General features: G+C 52.1%; 1 long non-coding RNA gene across 1 annotated transcript; it reads right to left on the reverse strand.

The window, feature by feature from the left end:
* Window positions 1-19143: 19143 nt before the first annotated feature.
* Window positions 19144-20689, reverse strand: LOC150003846 (uncharacterized). The gene is made up of 3 exons (XR_016512240.1): window positions 20614-20689; window positions 19822-19845; window positions 19144-19304 (listed from the first exon to the last, which is right to left on the reverse strand). It is a non-coding gene; the product is annotated as an uncharacterized LOC150003846 (long non-coding RNA).
* Between the last annotated feature and the right edge of the window lie 592 nt (window positions 20690-21281).

The raw sequence follows: 21281 nt of genomic DNA on the forward strand, positions 1-21281 counted from the left end.
GTTGGCAGACATCTCGCAACCACGCTCAGGGAGGCCGTACATTATATAGGCCGCACACCCGTGCCACTATCACGCGGCCAGGGCTGTAGGGTGGCACTGGGAGACCAAGGAAACTCGCCCTCCAAACCCCTCGGGGAATCAGGCAACGGTGGAGCCCGGCCTCCTTGGCGGCATCCACATCCCCCTCTTAACAGCTGCCAATCCCACAGGCGGCACCGCCACCGTTGTAGCATCAAGGGACTGAAATAGGAAGCTACCTCACACAAGACAGTCCGCCCTCAGATCTAAGGTAAATGGGGATGGCTCACCCCGGTTCTCCTACACACACCCCACCAGACAAGGGAAGAGCCCCGCTGTAGATGACGGTGCAGTGCCAGGAGGAGCCAGGGCAGACGGAGTGGGCCCTGGGTTGCAGGGTAGCCAAGGCCATCAGACGGGAGCAACTCCTGAGGGTGGGTGGAGGCACCTTATGGGGAATGGCGGAAGGCTCCGAGGTCCCCAAGGCACGATCCCCAGGAGCCCCCCCAGCTCATGTCCCTCCATCAGGGCACCCACTTTCTCCCCACGCAGTCATGGACAGGACCACGGGCCAGCACTTGTCCCTCCTTCCACCACCTCTGGCTCAGAGATGCCAACTTCTCCACTCAGCACGTCACTCTCCATAGGCCCCCCACGACATTCCTCTTCAGTGGCAACAAACTTTCTTAGTTGGGGAAGGTACAGAAAAAGGCACAGGCGATCCCCTCAACCCCCACTCTGCGGCCACCACCCACATCAGCGGCCCAAGGAACCAGGGCCGGGCCCCCTCCGGGGTGTCCTTGCCTCTCCCGAGCACCCTCCACACATACAACACAGATGCGGTCAAACCCCTGCCATGCCAGGATGAGTCAAAGGCACGTTCCTGGCACCATCCACACACCCACGACCCCCTCACCCTCTCAGGACCACAGGGCAATAAAGGGACCACATGCAAGGTAGAGAAAGGCATCTTGAAGAGTGTGCAAAGGGTGATCCAACCGCAAGTGGCCCTCAGCTCCCAAAATAGGCCATCCTCCAGAACCCTCAGAGACAAACCACAATGGCAGTTCCACATACAGCCAGCCATTCCAGCCTCCTCAGCTCTGAGATGCTGGACACCCGGTCAAGAATCACGTGACCTCCCTTCAGGCCCCTGTTCGTATCAATGTCTCCGCAGTGTCTCTTTGAGCTCACTCTCCTCTTCCTCTGCCAACCAGGCTTCTCTGATCAAGGCCAAAACTCAAGCTGCCTCCAGGGAATAACCCAAGACTGCTGGACTCAGCCCCAAACAACTAAGGGGCACACTTGGCAGATGAGAAGCTCATGGTGCAGGGGTGACAGAGGTTGGACCCCACAGACCCATCACAGGAGGGCAGAGAATCAATGTAACCAAACACTAGACTCAAAGGGCTCCGATAGGAAGGCAAGCGGCCCAGGCCGCTCATTCCAACTCCCCAAAAGCCCTTCAGCTAAGGGCTCTCTTTCCCCAAGGCACCGGGGGTCCCATCGCACAGAACTGAGACTGGGACACCTGCCTGCCTGAAGCCAGCAGCACTGCAGAGCAGATGCACTTCCAAGGAACCCAAGGATGGCAACAAATGGGGGAGGGTGACCATCCATCTGTCTACAAGTGCCACCCTCACACCGCTGCCCCAACCATAGTCCTCCTTTCAGGATGAGCTTGAAAGGACACACAGGGCCTCTGTTGCAGCTGCCCTACTCCACACGACTGACTGCAACTCACAAGCAGCAGCCAGAAGATCCATGCAGGGACCGGGAGTCCTAAGGCACTCAGAAGGTATCCAGATGTCCACTCCCCAGACGATGAACAGCTGTGCCGCTGGACCGGTTCCCACAACCCTTCAGAGGGTGCTTTTCCAGTCCTCAGATCTTAGAGCTGGAGCCACGCCCTAGTAAAAGACAGAGATCTAATTACACAGCTGGCCCCCCAAGACCCCACCCAGTCACAATGGGGGGGGTGCTCCCCGGCACACAGCCAGCCCCAGAAAATACAGCACTTAGTTTCCCAATGGGCACATACCTACGGCCACTCCACAGCCAACAAACTGCTTCCTAAAAGTACACAAGTGCCCGGCATCAGCCACCACACACTGCAGTGCACACCAGGGCCACACGTTTCAGGAAGAGGCAACAACCATTAAACACAGGAACTCCACATACACTGCAAATACAGAGAGAAAGAAGCACACAGGGACAGAGGGAGGGAGGAAAGGACACAGACAAAGAGACACGGGTAACAAACCCCACAGTTGTGAATGAACACCTCAACAGCACCACGACACAGACAAGGCAGCACAAGAGTGACTACAAACAACCAACACAGCATGACTCTGTCCACTGTCTGGGAAAGACAAAGCCACCGCCTCCCCTCTATCCTAGGGGGAAACGGCACCTCTCACTTCTCCACTCAAAAGCAGACCAGCTTTACCACGGTGACACAGTACTAACAAACACGGCTGTCCTAAAGAAAGTAGGAACGGCACACGTCGCATGGACATCCGCTGCACTGAAACTGACACAGAGCACACCTGACTACAGGCTCCACGAGCCACATACGTCATCGTCACAATGGTGACAGAGTAAAACCAGATTCTTTCACGTGGGCCCTTGGTGTAAAACCCAACTAGTGTTGAGGAAAACGGGTCTTTACTTTCAGTATCCCAACCTGGGGGAGACATTAGGCACTTCAGCTCACTAGCCCTCTTCTCCCACAGGACCCAGCACATCCCTTGCTCCCCAAGCCAAAAACAGGCCCAGAAGTTCCCCATCCCAGATCGGTCACCTCTCTCCTTTGGGATCTCCTGGACGATGTCCTCTCTCTCCTTATAACAATCCAGGAAAACGTGTGCTTGCCCCTATCAGAGCACCATCAAGTTCTCTGCACTCCTGATACACGCCGTGGATCTCATCGCCCCTTCTAAAATGTTGCCCCCTTTTCTTGAATCCCTGACTGCGTCCTGTAACCCAGAGTTCTGACCACTCACAGAACTTTGCGCAGGCTCTAGGCTCTTTCTGCACCGTTCCCATGCTCAAAGCTCCATCCATCGCCTGGGGGCCTTGGGAGAACCAGAGTGATTGGCAGAACTCAGAAACTAGCAACTGGCCATTGTCATGCAAAGGTACCTTAAAACGCTTCCTCAAAGCTGTTCCCTTTTCCCCATCCCCCAACCGGCAGACTCCAAGGATTTTTGGAGACCACCACTCACCTCATAGGGAACAAATGGAATAGAAAACTCGTGCCTAGGACCCTAGTTCCACCCTCCCGGGCCCTCTCCCGTCCTACTGCCTGCTCTTCCAGCTTCAACAACGAAAATGACTGCAGAAACAAAAATTCTTGAAACTCTTAAGCATCCTTCCATAATACCTGAGGAGACCATTTCAGAACATATTCACATTCCAGGGCAAAATACATGGAAAACCTCAGATAGGACCTTGGAGAAAACCCACTCACACTTCTAAGGATCCGTGACCAAGGTCCTATAATGCAGACACCTCTCCCTCTCCGTACAAATTCAACTCCCTTACCCCTACCCACCCCCAAATACGTCCCTCCTCAAAGCAAAGGACTGGCACTCATGGACTCCAAGGCTCTGGAACGCCGTGGGCAACCCGGCCGACCTACTGCAAGCTTCCCACCCTGAGCTTTGCCCACCCTACCCTTGTTGCTCCCCTTCACGAATCAAACGTTCCATGCATACTAACAGACTTCCTGATACCTCATACCTAACTTTATTCTCTAAATTGGGAAACATGCCTAAAGCCCAGAACACCCTTCATTTTTTCGGAAACAAAAAACCTGCTGTGACAAAAATGGCGACGTACACCATACCGGCCTGCAACATTCACCAGAGGACCCCGTCCCTGGATGGCCACCGGGTCCAGGGTGGGTGCTGTGTGGCAGGCTTACCTGGGTCCCAAACAAAATTTACTCTTCCTAGGACAGTTGAACCTGAGGACTCAATCGATATACACAAATCACTTCATTCCGTTTCTGGGTCCTTGAGAGGAGGCAACTGGAAATGATGTTCTGTCAGGTCATGGACACCTGAACTTTGGTGATCAAACAGACCCTGCATCTAGCATTTCCCAAAACATAGGTGAAGAGACTGAAACTTTCCAAAAGGAAATGCTCATAGACTTAGCCCAAAATGTTAACTAAGCTGCTGTGGGAGGGGGAAACCCATGAGATGTTAATATCCGACTAACACTAAACATATCAATAAGCAAACTCCCCCTTACCGAAAGGGCTAAAAAATAGCTGCCTGAAGACAGGACCTACCATGGCGATTCCTACGGGACCACCAGGAGGACCAGAAGCTACCCCCACCGCCTCCGCCACCCATCTCCCTGGCTCCTAAGAGACGTTCATTCAGTACGGAGAATTTCCTTTCCCTTGAACACCCTTACCTCTTCCTTGGCTCCCTCAATAAACCAGTGATCTGTTCCCACAGCAGTCTCTAGGTGATTTCTCACAGCAGGGCTACCCTAACAGCTTCATATTCCCCCAAAGGGCCCAAAGGATCCTCTGACCCTAGGGAACACCATCCACAACCTCACTGACCCTAGGCTTTCTTCTCAGCTACGAATGGAACCCAGACCCCCTATACCCACACTCACCAGACAAGGGCACCAAGAACTATCCCACGCCTCCCTTCATACAACAGACACTTTTTTTTAAGAGTGGAATAACCAGCAACAAAGAAGAAATGCATAGATTAACAGAAACATGAAGAAGGCCATGGTTTTTTCTGTTGTAACAAAACCCACGGGTTTCTACGATGGAAACATATCCCACAAGCTGTGCGGTTCTTACGTGCCCGATGGCCCACCACCAGAAGCATAACTCTCCATACCACACTTTAGTGACAATTAAAAATTTTCCTTCTTTCATAGTTATAGACAGTTCCATGATTTGCAAAATTTCTGCATTTATGTCTTATTTTCCCTAAAAACACCCTCAAACACAGTCTGGTCTCCCCTATGAAACCAGACTCCTCTTAAAAAAGTCACACATACAGTTTACTCTACTTTCTAGACACAGTTTAACTTGATCGGCATCTCCAAATCCTTCGACCCTGACTGGGGACTCATTCCCTATGGTGAGCTGCCCTCCAGCTTTTCGTCCAGAAACACGTGCAGTTCCCAGCCTTCTTGGGAACTGCACAGAATTCTCCCTTTCCTTTAAATCCGCATGGTGTTCTCACCTCCAAGCCACATGATGTTCTGTCCCTAAAACCTCTGCCACTTACTAAATCCCTGACTGCACCTTGGACGCAGTGGACATGATAACCCGTTATGACCATTCACAGAACCTTCAACACACTGTGAATGCTCTTCCACACCGTTCCTGGTTCCTGACCCCCTCCCATTGCCTTGGACTTGGAAAAACCAAAGTGATTTGCACAACAAGGACACTAGCCCATATCCAAACACGTGGGAAGACACCTTCCTAGGAGTCTCCTTTCCCCATCTCACAACCCACAGTCTCTGCGGATTTTTGGACCCCCCCCCATTCTGTGACACTGCCACTGCCAAATGGCCACAGTCATGCCTGGCAGAACGATGACATGTCCTCTGCTTCCTGAACTACTTCACTAAGCTTCAAACTCTCCTGCTTCCCAACAGTCTAAAACCAGGCTTGGGTAGGCTGTGCGGGTGTCACAGACCTTCCATCGTCACTTTCCACAGTCTGACATAATTGCTCAACACCTGTTCCTTGGCTGACAAGGCTCACAAGGTTCTAAATCTCTAACACCTCCCACTGGGCTCCCATACTTTGCAAAGAGTCCTTCCGATATCTCTGCGATTCACCTTTTTCTTACCACAGAAAATACATTCTCAGCCGCTCAGGATTCATGATGACTTTAAAGCCCCTGCCCATGCTTCTCAAGGAAGGAAATTCTACAAGAGTCTATAACAGCCTACTGAAAGTTCTCTTCCACCTTCAGGTATTACTTCACCGCTCAGTGAGGCAGTTGTATATTCACAGATCTGCAGCCCTTCCCACAGCCAAAAAAGCCAAACCTACGTACATAATGAAGAGATGCAGCTGGCTGCTTCTGTCCCTAATAGCATCTAAAGCCGCCCACCTCCCCTGTCCCCCTCCTTCTCTGTGTTTCATGCTGGATACTCCACAGTGGCAATCACACAGGATGACCTAACTTCCCTCAAGGTGAAAATTAACTCACGTTGCTCCGGTGATAGGTCTGCCACCGATTCTCCTTTCACTTTTCTCCTTCTGGTTGGCTGGGCTGTCCAATTACATTTTCCCACTTCCAGGACCTTGGTGACAACGACCTCCCCTCCTTTCATCTCCGATATCCTGGGTCCTCAGAAGCTATCAGAGTTAAGCTGTGGAAAGCCCCTTTCCTCATTGGTCAACAGGCTAATACAGTCCATTCTGACTTACAGACCCTCTAATGACATTTGCCCTTGACTCCTAATTATTTTTCACTGCTTTGGGACTCACCGCTTTTCCTTTTTTCTTACAAAAGGCTGTCAATTCTACACTTAAAATGACAAATACCTGCCTCTACGACACAGCATAGAAAACAGGGTCACGGTAAAACTCGGCCCATTTCTCAACTACTGCCAGAACCTTCCTCTCCTCTCACTGCTTCTCTCCAGACCCTGCCCTCAGACAACAAGTACCATCGTAGAGGAGATCCTTCTAAAACAGGTTAGCCTACAATCCCAGCCCACCTCTCACCAGGAATGCTTTTACACAGATGCCTTGATGACTCCTCTTTAAGAGCATCCTCCATTTTCCTAAAATATACCCACCAAAGCTAAAGTGGAGTAAGCCAAAGACATCTAGGGGGCAGATGTTTTAAAACACTACAAACCTCTCCGGTTCAGTGCAAGAGCATCCTACCAACCGACATTCCTTGCATAACATCTCCAATCAAACTTCTACCATTCCCCCTCTCCCTCCTTCTCCTGCTCCTTCCAGGAAAGTAGCCACACAGAGAAAAACACTGACATGGATACAAATGATCCACCTTCATCTAAAACTATCCCTGCTCTCTGGAAAACAACATGGATACAACAAATCTCTGCAGCCTGACCACAGCATCATGTCACCAGACACATACACTGCTTTTCGGTGGGGAGCGACGGGACACCCCGTGAACCGCTGTCCACCCCCTCAGGTGATCCAGGGGGACACTTCCAAATACAACAAGCAACTCGCCTTCATTCTATCTCCTCTCACCACAGATATCCAATAGCTTTATGCTGAAAAACCCAAGGGACACCCTACATCCCACTAGCTGACTCCGGGAATAAGGACACGGGGATCCTCTCAGAGCCCAGAACTCTCTTATCTTTGTGTTTCTCTTTCTCCTGGACCATTCCTTCTCTCACCTTCTCTTCCCTCCCCCTCCTCCTCCCCTCCCCCTGCCTTGCCTTTTCTCTTCTTTTCTTTTCTCAATAGGACACCAGCCAAGAAACAGAGATGCCCTCCATTCCCACCCCAACCCCGCTCTATCACAGCTGGAATTCACTACTCTCAACTAGGACAACTTGGACACTCAAAAGTATCACAACAAAGAGGCTCATTTTCTTCTGCAGTACAATACAGATGGACCTCCACACAACGTAGGGGACAACGGGACATACCCTGACTGTCAGAATAGGGATGATGGCACCCTACTCCGATGCCATCAACTCTACTTGGAGGCCAGAACAATAGCCAGAGATTCTGAAAAGACACATCTCTTCTCTGCCAAAGAATAGATCCACTTGGGTAACTGGCGGTGACATTCCAATGGACACCCATTCTAATTTCCGCACCCATCTCCCAAAAGTAGGCAAGGGAGGCTGCCTCCCCTATATTCACAGGAAAATCTACTGGACCCCAGCACACCAAGCACCCAACCCCTCAGTAGACAACGATGACTTATCCTCTACCTTGCTCCACCACATACCCAAAGTGGCCAACTCAACAACCCACTCCATCGTGGAATACTGACAAGAGACAGGACTACCTCCCATCCCTATCTGCCCTCCTACCCATGAGACAGATGGCACGCATGAAAGGCCCCACTCGGGGACACACATCCTTCTCAGTAGCTCACCTGCTATGACACTGGAAGACTTGGCCAAGCCTCCCTGAGGATCCCTCCCTGCTTCCTACATGACTTGCATATCTTCACCCTTCCCTGGGATATGGCCTACAGACACCTGTTTTTTTGATCACATGCTGCTCTAAAAAGGAAAAGGCAATCATTTCTAAAACACAGGGACCTAAAACAAGCAGACCAACTTCATACTTCAGACACTGATGAGAACGTGAGCATGGCCCCTACAAACCAATGACAAGCAAATTCCTGAACCGCTCCATAGACCCATGAAAAAACACCACAGGGACTTCCAGCAAAGATGGAGGCCTAGACGGACACGCTGCATCTCCCTCCACAACCGAGAAAGAATACAACGACCTCAAAAGTAGACACAACCAAAAGCTCCACAACATCGAGCTGCACGGAAGTCCAGCAAACTAACGTGGAGAGAAGAAACACTCACCAAGTAGGAGCAGCACAGCATGGCCAGATACGGCACGGTGTGGTGGCACTGGCAACAGCAGCACGCCAGGAGAAAGTACACCCACACGTTTTTGAAAACTCAGCAGAGACACCTGGGCAGTGCTCCCAGCACCACACCAGGCCTCTCAGCACCCAGTCCCAGCACCAAACCAGCCCTCTCAGCACCCAGTCCCAGCACCTGGGAAAATCAAGCCTCATTGCTTCTGACTATACAAACCAGTGGAGGTTGAAGCAGAGGCAGAAACTGATAGTCTCAGCACAGTCTGCTTTTTTAAAAGGACCCCAAGGTCCTTGAATGTCCACAGACCCACCCACCCACCCACCCACCCACTCTGGGAACAACGGCCAGGAAAGCAGCTAGAGGAGCACCAATCCAGTGTGCAAGTGGGACGGGTGCCTATAAAAGGCACGCGGCTTGGTGAAGGGGCCTTCTCCATGCGGGATAAAGAAGCTAAGTTCTCGATGTGGCTTAGAGAAGGGGTCTCCAGGCTGCTTTAAGAGGCTCTCGCCATGCGGTTTTGAGGAGAGGAGATCCATGCGCTTTGCAGGAAGAAGGCAGTTTCCAAGGAGGCTGAGAATCCAGGCGGTTCTGCATTAAGACCTGGAGGGCACCACAGCACAGAAAGGACCTCCCTAATCAGAATTGAGTGATTGGCAGCTGCTGCCAAAACTGAACTGTGTTTGGAAAGTGGGGAAACGGTTTCTCTAACTTTTCTAAAACTAGCCTGGTTTGGTAGGGGGGAGGCAAGGATATGTGTTTATGGGTGTTTTAAAGAACATAATACTTAACAGCAGAAATCCACATATAATCTAAATCTAGATAACTGTTAAATAAACAATTCTTTTTCTTTTCACTAAATTCTGGTATTCAGAGTTATCATTTTGGTGGCGGGCAATCGGGCCCCTGACTAAAGAGCCCGTGGGTTTGTTTTCAATTGGAGCAGCCCAGGGGTTCTGTCACATTGCCTCCACGGTCACTGAGAGGCTCATCCTGCTCAGATGAGTCTCAGGACCTGAGCACCCCCACCCTTCTTGCTCCTTGACAGCGGGTCTCAGACATGGTTGCAAATCACTGGGGATTCCATAGAAACGCTGATTTTGGAATCAGGGCTGAGTGGGTCCCGGTTTCTCATTTCTGATGGGGACACTGCTGGTTCCCTGCCTACTTTGCAGCGTGGTGGAGAGCAGAGGGAAGAGAAGTGTGGGGGGAAAGAGGGGTTGAACAAGATGGCGGGCCTGCTGGAAGCGGCAGTGTGCGGGAACAAGATGGCGGAAGTGCCCCGGAAGTGCGGCAGAAGGTCAAACTTCCCGGAAGCGGCTTCTAAGTCCTCCGGGGGCGGGGACGAGGTGCCGGAACCCTATCGGAGGATGTGTAAGACCTTCGGGAGCCGGACAGAGGACCCCGAAGTCCCACGGGGGCAGGGAGGAGGACGCGGCAGTTCTTCAGGGGTGGGGACAGGGTGGCGGAAGACTCCCGGAAGCGGGGCGAGACCGAACACCCGGAAGACCTTCGGGGTGAGACCAAGATGGCGGCGCAGGCTGCGTAGACCTTCGAGGGTTGGGCCTCGGCTGCGTGAGACCTCCTAGGGCGGGAACAAGATGGCGGGTCCGCCGCAAGCGGAAGTCGCCCGGAAGTCCTCTGGGGTGGGACCGGGAGGACGGAAGTGTCCCGGAAGTGCGGCGGAAGGTCAGACTTCCCGGAGGCGGCTCCTAAGTTCTCCAGAGGCGGGGCCAAGGTGCCGACAGCCTGTCGGAAGCGGGGCGGAGGGTGTGTAAGACCTTCGGGAGCAGGATAGAGGGCCCCGAAGTCCCACGGGGACAGGGAAGAGGACGGGGTACAGAATACAGAATGACATGCACACCTACCACACCCACTAACTGAGATATGGCGAGGCCAAACTGGATTTTTATCTTGTCATTCGTGGGTGTTCCACAGGACGAACCCATCTTTCGTCGCATCGAAATAAATCCTTAAACAAGCTATCTTCATGTTTTGCAATAAAGAACGGTTCAGCTTATCCTGTCTAACAAATTTTTAAAAGTTAGCGTACTGGCTTCTCTCCTACAAATAACTTTTAAAAGTTCGTCATCATTAGTGAACCAAACTATTAGTTAGGCTATTATTAATAGTACTTTAAAGATGAAATATTAATACAATTCTTTGTGATCAATAAGGAACACGCCAGTTCAGATATGTTTTTAAATTAAATCAGAGGACTCTCATGGAAATAGGCAGAGTTCCCTAAGAAGCACTTGGTACTCAGTACAGACTTATTTAACTTCCGAGTAACAGAAGCCTGTAAATGACCAGTTAGGGGGTTGCTTGACACAAAATTTCAAACCTAGAAAACATGTATGGAAGTAAAATAAACGTATCAACGGTAGATGTAAAATAAACGTGCTTTAATTTACATGTTTTTAGAAAAGATTTTATTGATGTATTTTTAGAGGGGAAGTGGGGAGAAGCAGAGGGGGAGAAACATCAGTGTGTGGTCACTTCTCATGCACCCACACTGACTGGGGACCTGGCCTGCAACCCAGGCCTGTGCCCTGACTGGGAATCGAACCAGCAACCCTTTAGTTCACTCAATCCACGGAGCCACACCAGCCAGACATACATGATTTTAATATACAAAGATATACGAAGTACATAGTAGGTGCTCACTTTGTTGAATGCATACACGAATGAATACACGAGTCCATACCATCTGACAATTCCCTTTTCTTTCCAATATTCAGAGTTTCATCGTCGGTCGCGAAACAACTTTCACCTAGTTGCAGAAATTTGCTATTAAGGACGATGAGGCATTAACCTGCGCTTCTTAAAATTGGAGACCTAGTCTTACTCAGATTTGAGTATGAAGAGAGGGGATAACAGCACGCTGGTTAAGAACACAGGATTTTCAGGTGGACGGCTTGGGTTCCTTCCAGCCTCTAACACCTGCTGTCTGACCTGAAAGCAAGTTACCTCCTTCTCTGCATATCAGTTTTGCCTTCTGTAAAACTGACCACGGTGAGGACGAAATAAAACTGTGCATGGAAGTGCCAGCACGGGGTCATTCTGATTATTCCACAAATGACTACTAGAGTAATGGTAACTGATAGACCTCCAAAGACACAAATACACAGAAATATTGCAACAAAAGCAGTCACTGCCTGCAGAGCTACTGATTCTGCCTGAAACCTCCCGGAGGGCCACTAAAGGTCGTTTCCCTACAGATCACCCGAGGAACGGAACCTTGCAAAATACGAGGGAAGAGCTTGTCTGTGGAACTGGGCACTCTCTGCACAGTACAATGACAGTTCAATAAGAAGCTTTCCCAGAGTCTACACCCTTTAAAGCTAATAATGATAATTAGAAGAGCAACCTACTAATAGCACACAGATGACATATTTCAAAAAAAAAAAAAGTGAAGGGGTTCAAGCAGTGACGCACACTAAAAACAGTATAAGAACAAAAATAAGAAGGTATTGGACCAATAGTTAAAAATACAAACAACACGGGAGAAAAACTGGGACAACTGTAAAAGAACAACAATTTAAAACAAGACCAAAAAATTGCCAATAACAGGAGACAAAGTAAACTGGATACATAAAAGGTATAAATAAGAAACATGACATTAACACTCTGAGAGACTTAAGTTTTGGCTGTACAAATTCAATTTTAACTTTGAATATCATTTCTCTAGTACTGTCTCAAATTTGGGGAGTTAGAAGAATGATTTACCTAAAAAGTTTGGTGATTAAGGAAGGACAAAGGACTGCAAAGCTGAAAACCTTATTTTGAATACTTGGCACCACCACTCGTTTAGCTGTGAACCTGCACATGCCACAATATCCTAACCTACATCAATATGGATATCTATTGGCACAATGTCAATAATTGTTAAAAGTGTATGGCAAGAACTCTTCAAGTCATTATATTTGAATGTTTTATGTATGTTTAAATTTTTTAATTCTAGAAAATTAATAAGAAAGAATAACTTCTGCTTTGCTGCCTCACTGTTGTGCAGAAAAAATTAAATAAGCTATATTATCTCACTAAGTCAGGTAGTATCTAGGTAGTTTGCCATTCTTTTTTTTTTTTTACCCCCGCTACGACTACTCACACTTAGTGTGGTGGGACAGACGTGCGCTCTGCACAGTCTCCTGCTGGCCTTACTCCTCGCTTTCGGGGTTCCTACAGCCACCCCGAAAGAGCACTGGGCCTGATGATGGGGTACATACGAAGCGTTTCTGGAAATCTGTTAGCTCTTCTGAAGCTCCATCCAGGAAGGCTAAGTCTATTAAAGATAGAAGCCTGTTAACCCTAGGCTCATTAACGCTAAACCTATCAACCCTGAGCCTAGCCATCTAGCCCTATCCGTACAGTGGACTCGGTGAGCTTCCCTTAGCTGTAATTCCCAGAGTTCTCCACAGGAGGGCAGCACTGAGACAGACGGGGAGCCACAGCCGGCAAGCACACTGACAGGTTGATGGAAGAGTTCCTCTGGAGCGCACAGGAGCAGGTGAAGCGCGTTGAGTTCAGTGGACTTAAGTGGCTTCTTGGCAATCCCAGAGCCTGGTGTCTGAATCGAGAGATGATGATTTGCACTTTCTAAAAAAGTCTGAGCACCATCAGATTAAGTAAATGTTGAGTTTACTATTGTAATTTGATACCGTAAACCTCTCCATAGAATTGCGGAGGACGTGTAAGACCTTCGGGAGCAGGACAGAGGACCCCGAAGTCCCGGGGGGGGGGCAGGGAAGGGGACGCGGCAGTTCTTCGGGGGCGGGGACAGGGTGGCGGAAGACTCCCGGAAGCGAGGCGAGGCCGAACACCCGGAAGACCTTCGGGGTGGGACCAAGATGGCGGGGCAGGCTGCGTGGACCTTCTGGGGTTGGGCCTCAGCTGCGTCAGACCTTCTAGGGCGGGAACAAGATGGCGGGTCCGCGGGAAGCGGAAGTCTCCCGGAAGTCCTCTGGGGTGGGACCGGGAGGGCGGATGTGTCCCGGAAGTGCGGCGGAAGGTCGGACTTCCCGGAAGCGGCTCCTAAGTCCTCCAGGGGCGGGGGCGAGGTGCCGGAACTCTATCGGAGGATGTGTAAGACCTTCGGGAGCAGGATAGAGAACCCCGAAGTCCCAGGGCGGGGGTGGGGCAGGGAAGGGGACGAGGCAGTTCTCCGGGGGCGGGGACAGGGTGGCAGAAGACTCCCGGAAGCGGGGCGAGGCCGAACACCCGGAAGACCTTCAGGGTGGGACCAAGATGGCGGGGCAGGCTGCGTGGACCTTCTGGGGTTGGGCCTCAGCTGCGTCAGACCTTCTAGGGCGGGAACAAGATGGCGGGTCCGCGGGAAGCGGAGGTCGCCCGGAAGTCCTCTGGGGTGGGACCAGGACCGCGGAAGTGCGGCAGAAGGTCAGACTTCCCGGAAGCGGCTCCTAAGTCCTCCAGGGGCGGGGGCGAGGTGCCGGAACGCTATCGGAGGATGTGTAAGGCCTTCGGGAGCAGGATAGAGGACCCCGAAGTGCCAGTGCGGGGCAGGGAAGGGGACGCGGTAGTTCTAGTTCTTCGGGGACGGGGACAGGGTGGCGGAAGATACCCGGAAGCGGCGCGAGGCCGGACACCCGGAAGACCTTCGGGGTGAGACCAAGATGGCGGGGCAGGCTGCGTAGACCTTTGGGGGTTGGGCCTCGGCTGCGTGAGACCTCCTGGGGCGGGAACAAGATGGCGGGTCGGCCGCAAGCGGAAGTCGCCCGGAAGTCCTCTGGGGTGGGACCGGGAGGGCGGAAGTGTCCCGGAAGTGCGGCGGAAGGTCAGACTTCCCGGAGGCGGCTCCTAAGTCCTCCAGGGGCGGGGCCGAGGTGCCGGCAGCATGTCGGAAGCGGGGCGCAGGGTATGTAAGACCTTCGGGAGCAGGATAGAGGGTCCCGAAGTCCCACGGGGACAGGGAAGAGGACGGGGTAGTTCTTCGGGGGCGGGAGACACAGAGTGCAGAGAGAAGAGCATTCCAGAGAGGGTGAGGGACAGACAGAGGGCGGTCCAGAGGGGGGGCGGGGGTCCAGGACAGAGCATCAGCAACAAGGCAGTGGCGAGTTGCAGGTCAGAATGAAGAAAGTGGACTTCATTCTCAGGACGAGGGAAAGCAGGGGCTGATTCGGGTTTATATATAAGATACTATCTGTGTGTGTGTGTGTGTGTGTGTGTGTGTGTGTGTGTGTGTGTAGCGGAGTGGGAGGGTGTCCTCTTAAAGCAAAAGAATACGGCAGTACAAATACAAAATTGGGTATCAAACTGAAAATCAGAATGAGAAACTTCACCAAATTACCGCGGTGGTTCGATGAGCCGACATACCCGTAAGGCACCCCCCCGCCCCCCCCCGGCGTTTCCGGCATCACGGGACCTGAATCCCCAGATGGTAACTGCACACACCTTAAGGATGAAGTTTGCTTCTGACTTGGCCCATGTCAAGCCCTGTTCCTCTCCCACTGTCCAGGAACTTCCAACGATGGTGACAACTTCTGTTCCTGTGCCTTCCTGTCACTATACTGGGTATGCAGGCTCATCGGGTGGGTGAGGAACACGTCCCGAGAGCCATTTCGACCCTGAGGTGAGTAACAATAACCTCACTACGCATGGAAGTATCTGCGGACAAGTATGTTCCGCTGCAGAAACAGACGGTAGCGCTTATTAACCGCAGGTAGAAGACCTTACTTTTGCAGACTTTACAAAAAGCATGAGCACGGAACACATTGTGAGGGTCCCTTCCCAGGCCTCGGAAGCGAGGGGTCCTGAAGCTTAAGCTTCGCTCACTTCGCAGCAGATCTTTGAAAGTCTCGCATGGGGAACCGACGGAAGGGTTCAATGTGCTCTGAGGAGAGCTGGAGGGGACAAGTGTGGGAGGCCGGCACTGCGGCGGTGGCCCTGGAGCCTTCCTGGGCTGAGACCAGGGCCCCCCACCCCCCACCCACCGCCCCGCCTCAGCCAAGACCGACTGCTCTCGTCTGCGGCCCCTTTTCCTCTGTGGCCATAATCTCTCCTGCACAGGACCTGCCACGTGCCCGCCGTGGGCCTGCCGCGGCGTCCGCAGCTGTCATCCCCCCGCCCGTCTGGTCTGGGTCGGCTCAGCCCACGGTCGTTCTTAAACCAAGCGCTGGAGACGGAGAGAGGGCACACCCGGCTACCCCGAGGGATGTGCCACCTGGGTCAGAGGAACAGACAAACGCATTGTAAGAACCATAGGTAAGGGGAAAGGTAAACTCGAGTTCTCTCTCTGGAGTAGAAGGGGAGAGGGAAATGGGGTCTGAGGGATCCAGAGGTGCTCAGAAGCACTGATGACCGATTACTGTAGCGGGTGCAGGGCTTGCACTGTAAACGGGCCTTTCACGTGTTTTCGGAGCGGTTTGCGTGAACGCGTGTGTGTATACATGTGCACGCACACACTTCCGGTCCTAGGAAGAGCCATCGATGTCGATGACTGGCAACAGGTACAAGAATGTGATTCCCACAGAGGCCGAGGGCCACGGGTTCTCCAAGACGGTATGGACACAGCAAGGGAGGCCTTCAGGGCACAAGTCCCATCTTTCCCTGCTGATGACACTCGCACCCACCAACTTTAGCCTCTTGTGTCCCGGCACCTCCAGGGCTGCCCCAGGACACTGAAGCATGAAGGATCACAGACCCACTAACCCCGGTGAACAACAGTGACTGCTACAGACAATTCTCCTTCACCGTTTCCATTCTTACCGAGTTTTATTCCCAGAAAAGGGGGGAGGGGGGTAGAAAGGCCCATGAAGAGCAGTCACCGCTCAACTTACAGAAAGGCGAGGCCCCGATCAGAGGCTACCATCCCTCTTTCCCACCGTCCGGGTTCAAAAGCCAACACGTGCTCACTGTGGAAGAGGGCGGCTGAAATGGGGCTCAAAAGATTTATAAGACCCCCAATTCTGTCTTCCACGTATCCTTTTCTTTTTGTTCTTTTTCTTTCTTCTCACGCTCAGCCTTAGCTTCTTCTTCCTCGTGTCTTCTGATCAGCTGTTCCACTTCCTTCTGTCCGAGGACTCCGATGACCGTCTTTCCATTCTCTCTGGTCGGCGTGGCCATTTCCACTGGGGGCAAACACACACACGCACGGCTGCGTTATAGCAATCACAGGTGCTAAAGTTGTTGCAGCTACCTTAAAATACCGTTTACATTCATCGCCGTTGCAAAATCACGTTAGGTACCTATCGCTAGGTTTTACAGCAACACAGAAATACTCACGGCGCCGTTATTGCCAATGCGTGCGGCCTTCCATCCCCCGTAATTTCCGCTTGGGTCGCTCCGATAGAGCTGAAAGCCGTAACGCTTATCCCAGCCAATGGACAGCAGCGAGACGCCAAAGGCACGTTTTTCCCTTTAACCAAGAAAAGAGGACCGTCAAGCACATCAGCCGCCCAAAGGCAGTATCGCTACAGTCACTCGAGCTCCCCGAACGTAGCTGAAGCACCTTTCTTGTGAAGCTGAGCATTCGTAAGTGGCTCTGTTCTGGCCACCACAGACTAAGGCCCACCAAAACGTCCACTTGCTTCCGGGAGATGGGCACAGCCAGGAGACGGAGTTAAGACCCGGAGGACCGCTACTCCGTGCTGAGTTTAATTATTAGGTAAGAAAAGCAATCGGTTTCCAGATTTAAAAAGGCTATTTCTGCCTCTCGATGGTCTATTAATAAAACATATGATAATACATATCGCGGAAACCACGAAGCGCAAATGTACAAAAAGTTTTTCACTTACTTTTCAATTTCTTTTTACCATCTCATAAAAAAATTATTACCTAGAAAATGTTTCCCCTTTCTGGAATAAATATGCCCCAGATTTCCTACCTCCAAACTGCGCGTATGCTTGTTTGATATCACAGAGCGCTGTCACCAACTGCTCACGAGGAATTGGCTCCCGATACTGTAATAAATAAATACCTAGGATGAAAACACTGGCATAGTCATCATTTTTTCCTAAGACACAAAAATCTAAGCAAAACATATTCTGGACATAAACCTGCGCCATGGGGGGACATTGACAGTCACCTGTCATTTGAAAGGGGAGCAGGGGAATGTCAACATCCTAACAATCTTATGACCATAGCATTTTATAAGTTCGGGTTAGAAAAAAGAAGCAATTTTCAATTAATAAATCTGCGATGACTCTCATCTTGGCAAAAACGAGTTCTCCTTAGAGATATCAAGCAAACTGACTTATAGATCGTCAGTCACACTCTCTCTGACCATACCTTTGGGCAATGAGCCTCAGTTCGTTGGTCAGAACGTTAGCGTCAGAAGTTACGCCGGCCACGGTGCAAGCCATGCCCCTGGAGGAAGAAAAAAAAAAATGTATTCATGTGTCTGTAAGCAGAGCAGGTGTCTGAGAGGGCCTTTAAGAAGTATTTGCAAAGCCCCAAGTTCCATGATAAGTTTACCATGCTCGCGTCAATGCTCTGGTTTTCTTCTGAACAGACAGAAACTACAGAAGGTTTATCTTTGCAGGACAAACCTGACGTCGTTTATAACATGAAAGATACACAGCGCCCCCTCCAGTTCTTCGATAGGCGTATTCAGCGCCACGACGCCGAACAGGGCGAGAGAAGGAGCACTAGGAAGCTAAAGCAAGTCCCGAGAGGGTCCAGAAGCAAGACAGAGGTTTTGCCAGAGGGGAAGAAAAACTACCCCACTCCTGGGTCATCGGTATTCTCACCTCCAAAGGCCTGGCTGGCCGGGGCGGAGGGAGGGGGCTCAGGGGCTAGGCTCCCAGGAAAGGCGCCTTTCCTTTCTTTGCTGCCGCTCCCCGAGGGCTGCGCTGGCTCCCCTAGAGCTGGCACCCTCTGTCACCTGCTGTCACTACACCTCCGCAAGCCTGCCGGCTGCCGAGCGGCCCGTGGCCCGGCGGTGACTCTGGAGGGATGACGCTTCCTTGGACACGCATCCAAAGGCCCTAGAACCGGCACCCGCCTCGTCCCCCACTCAGGGGGGAAGTCTCTTGACAGGCAAACCCAGTGCCCCGCCAGCTAGGAGTCCCGCACGCCCAATGACGCAAAACTGACGGGGCTCATCTAAACTGTTCCCAGACCTCCAGGGGTAAGATTCAGGACACTTCCACACAATTCCCGAGTAGCCGTTCTGAACACTCGGGGAGCCTGCCACGTGTCAGACCCTGCGCCAGTGTATTTCACTCGTTTCACTCTAGTTCATTAAACGGCCACCACCACTCGAGGCGGCACCGAAGCCCAGAGAAGGAAAGCAACGGGCGCGAGGCCACACAGACTTAACCCAGATCTGCACACCTACCACGCCTGTACTCCGAACAGTATAGAATAGTTTCTCCACCTAGGGCTTAGCCCTGCACGTCAAAAGGATAACGCATCGTCCGAAGCCTCAAGGAAGTTTCAAATAAGAATCAAAAATGTCCACCAGTAAAGGCACAATAACAAGCGTTCGCTTCAAGTTTACTGCGGCACACGGGCCAGGCCTCCCGAAATACGTGAGGTCCTACGTATGTGAGCACGTGAGGTATCGAAACCCTCTCCCCCCTGTGAGCTCACTTACTCATCATCGAGCTTATAAATTTTTTCAGGGACAACAACTTCATCAAGCAGCTTGTGGATGTTGCGTCGCTCTGCTGCAAGCCAAACACCGTCGTTCGCTAAAGTTCCCGGACAGGTGCCCGCACGTCCGATGGCCTCCATGGCGTATTCAACCTGGTACAAGCGACCTGCAAAACACAAGCAGTGAGAAACCGAGACTCCCTTCTGGGTGCTTGCACCACTGGGCCAAGAGAGTCAGCGGGAACCCTGACAGGCTCTACCCTCGAGTCCCTCTCTCGTTCTCTCGTGCTGCGCGCGATCGACCTGGTGACCATAATGACATCAAAACACAAGAGAGCATGAACTATACAAAAAGTGTCTTGACTTCCGCCCCCCCACCCCCACCCCCCCAAAAGTCAAGCACTTAAAAATACTTTTGAGACAGATTCTACAATTCCTACTTTGCCTCCTGGAGAAAATATAGTGGTCCTGGAGTCATAGCTTCGAGACCGCAAAGGAAAATATATACCCATGACTCCCGTCCACTGAAAGTAACTCCTGCATAAAACACATCCTGGCACCCAGAGTCCAGTGTGTAGCAGGGAACCGATCATTTCTTCCCACCCCCATTTTCTCACGCAGGTCTGTAAGCTGAGTACCAGACCCTTTGTCAGGCGATAGCTTACGGACGTGTGCGGAACTTACCGTGTGTTCTGAACTTTACGGCTCCTGTCAAAAGAAAGTAAGATCCTTACTAAAACGAAAGTTACAACTGAAAAAGCATTTCCACGGCTTAAAACCGTTCCGTCCACCCCCTTCTTTGGCCGAGGTGAGGGACGCAAACACGATTTGACACAGGTGGAGACCGAGGCACCGGGGCTGGACGGGAAAATCGAAAAAGCCCTTTTTTGGAAAAAAACCAACGCAGAAAAGGAGCCCAAATGAGACACGGTAGAGGCAGAAAGAGGGATGAGACCCTGCAGGTCCAAGAGGAAGAACTGGGGAAGGAGAAAGAACGGGGCGTCCAGGCGGAGCAGGAAGCTTCAGCAGAAAACACTGAGTCAGACGCCTCACGGGCAAGAGACAAACGGCCGAAGCTCAAAAAAAAAAAAAAAAAAAAAAAGAATCGCAGCCGCTCGAAAGCTAAGGCAGTATCCTGACCACGGAGTCCAGGAGGACGGACATGTGAAGAGGGGCAGAGGCTTCTCCCGGGAGGGCCGGGGTCCTGCATGCGGAAGGAGGCGGGGGGTTGGGGGTGGGGGCGTGGGGCGACCTCGGCCCCCAGAGCACATTTCCCAAATAGCGGAACACCAGACTAAGGCCGCAGGACCGGCGCGCCCAGACGAGATTTCTTAAAGGTGGGCCGGGGCCTCGGGGCCTGCCTGGCACTTTGGGAGGCAGTGACCTGCGACCAGGCTGCCGGAGAGTCCTCATCCCCATGCTCCACGCCGGCCGGCGCAGCCGGTACCCCCGCGGCGCCCGAAGGCAGGTACTAACCGGAGAAGAAAAACTGGAATCGAGGGCTACACGAAGGGCCTCACGCCACAGGAAGAACCCACTGTCGCCCCGCCGAGTGTCCGCTGCCCATGTGGCCCACGCGCGTGTGCAGAACGATCTCGCGGGGTGGGGGGGGTGGGGAGAACGGGCCGAAGATACGGAAGTCCTCCGGGGACGGGGCCGAGGACAAGGAAGCCCTTCGGGGGCGGAGACAAGGTGGCGGAAGACTCCCGGAAGCGGGGCGAGGCTGAACACCGGGAAGCCCTTTGGGGTGGGACCAAGGTGGCGGAAGCGTGGTGGAAGTGCGGCGGAAGGTCAGACCTCCCCGGAGGCGGCTTCTAAGCCCTCCAGGGGCGGGGACCAGGTGCCGGCAGCCTATCGGAAGCGGGGCGGAGGCGGTGCAAGACCTCCCTCCACATCTTTCCAAACAGTACATTTCACTTACAGCGAGTTTACGCGGCGACACATTCAGCAGGCTATTTATATCGCCCTGCTTTTCTCCCCGCCAGGCCGGTCATATATCATGCTAAGTCCATCAACATTTCTTCTGAGAAGGAGCCAAGTCCATTTTTATTTCCTCTGGGAGATGCTGGGACTAGGTTCATTTGCATGCAGTTCCTTTGCGTACGTCAAAAGTCCGGGTGGGCGTTCCAGCCGCCGCCAGGTTC

Source organism: Furipterus horrens, unplaced genomic scaffold (genome assembly GCF_987537825.1).
Source record: "Furipterus horrens unplaced genomic scaffold, mFurHor1.1.pri manual_scaffold_7, whole genome shotgun sequence".
Lineage (NCBI taxonomy): Eukaryota > Metazoa > Chordata > Mammalia > Chiroptera > Furipteridae > Furipterus > Furipterus horrens.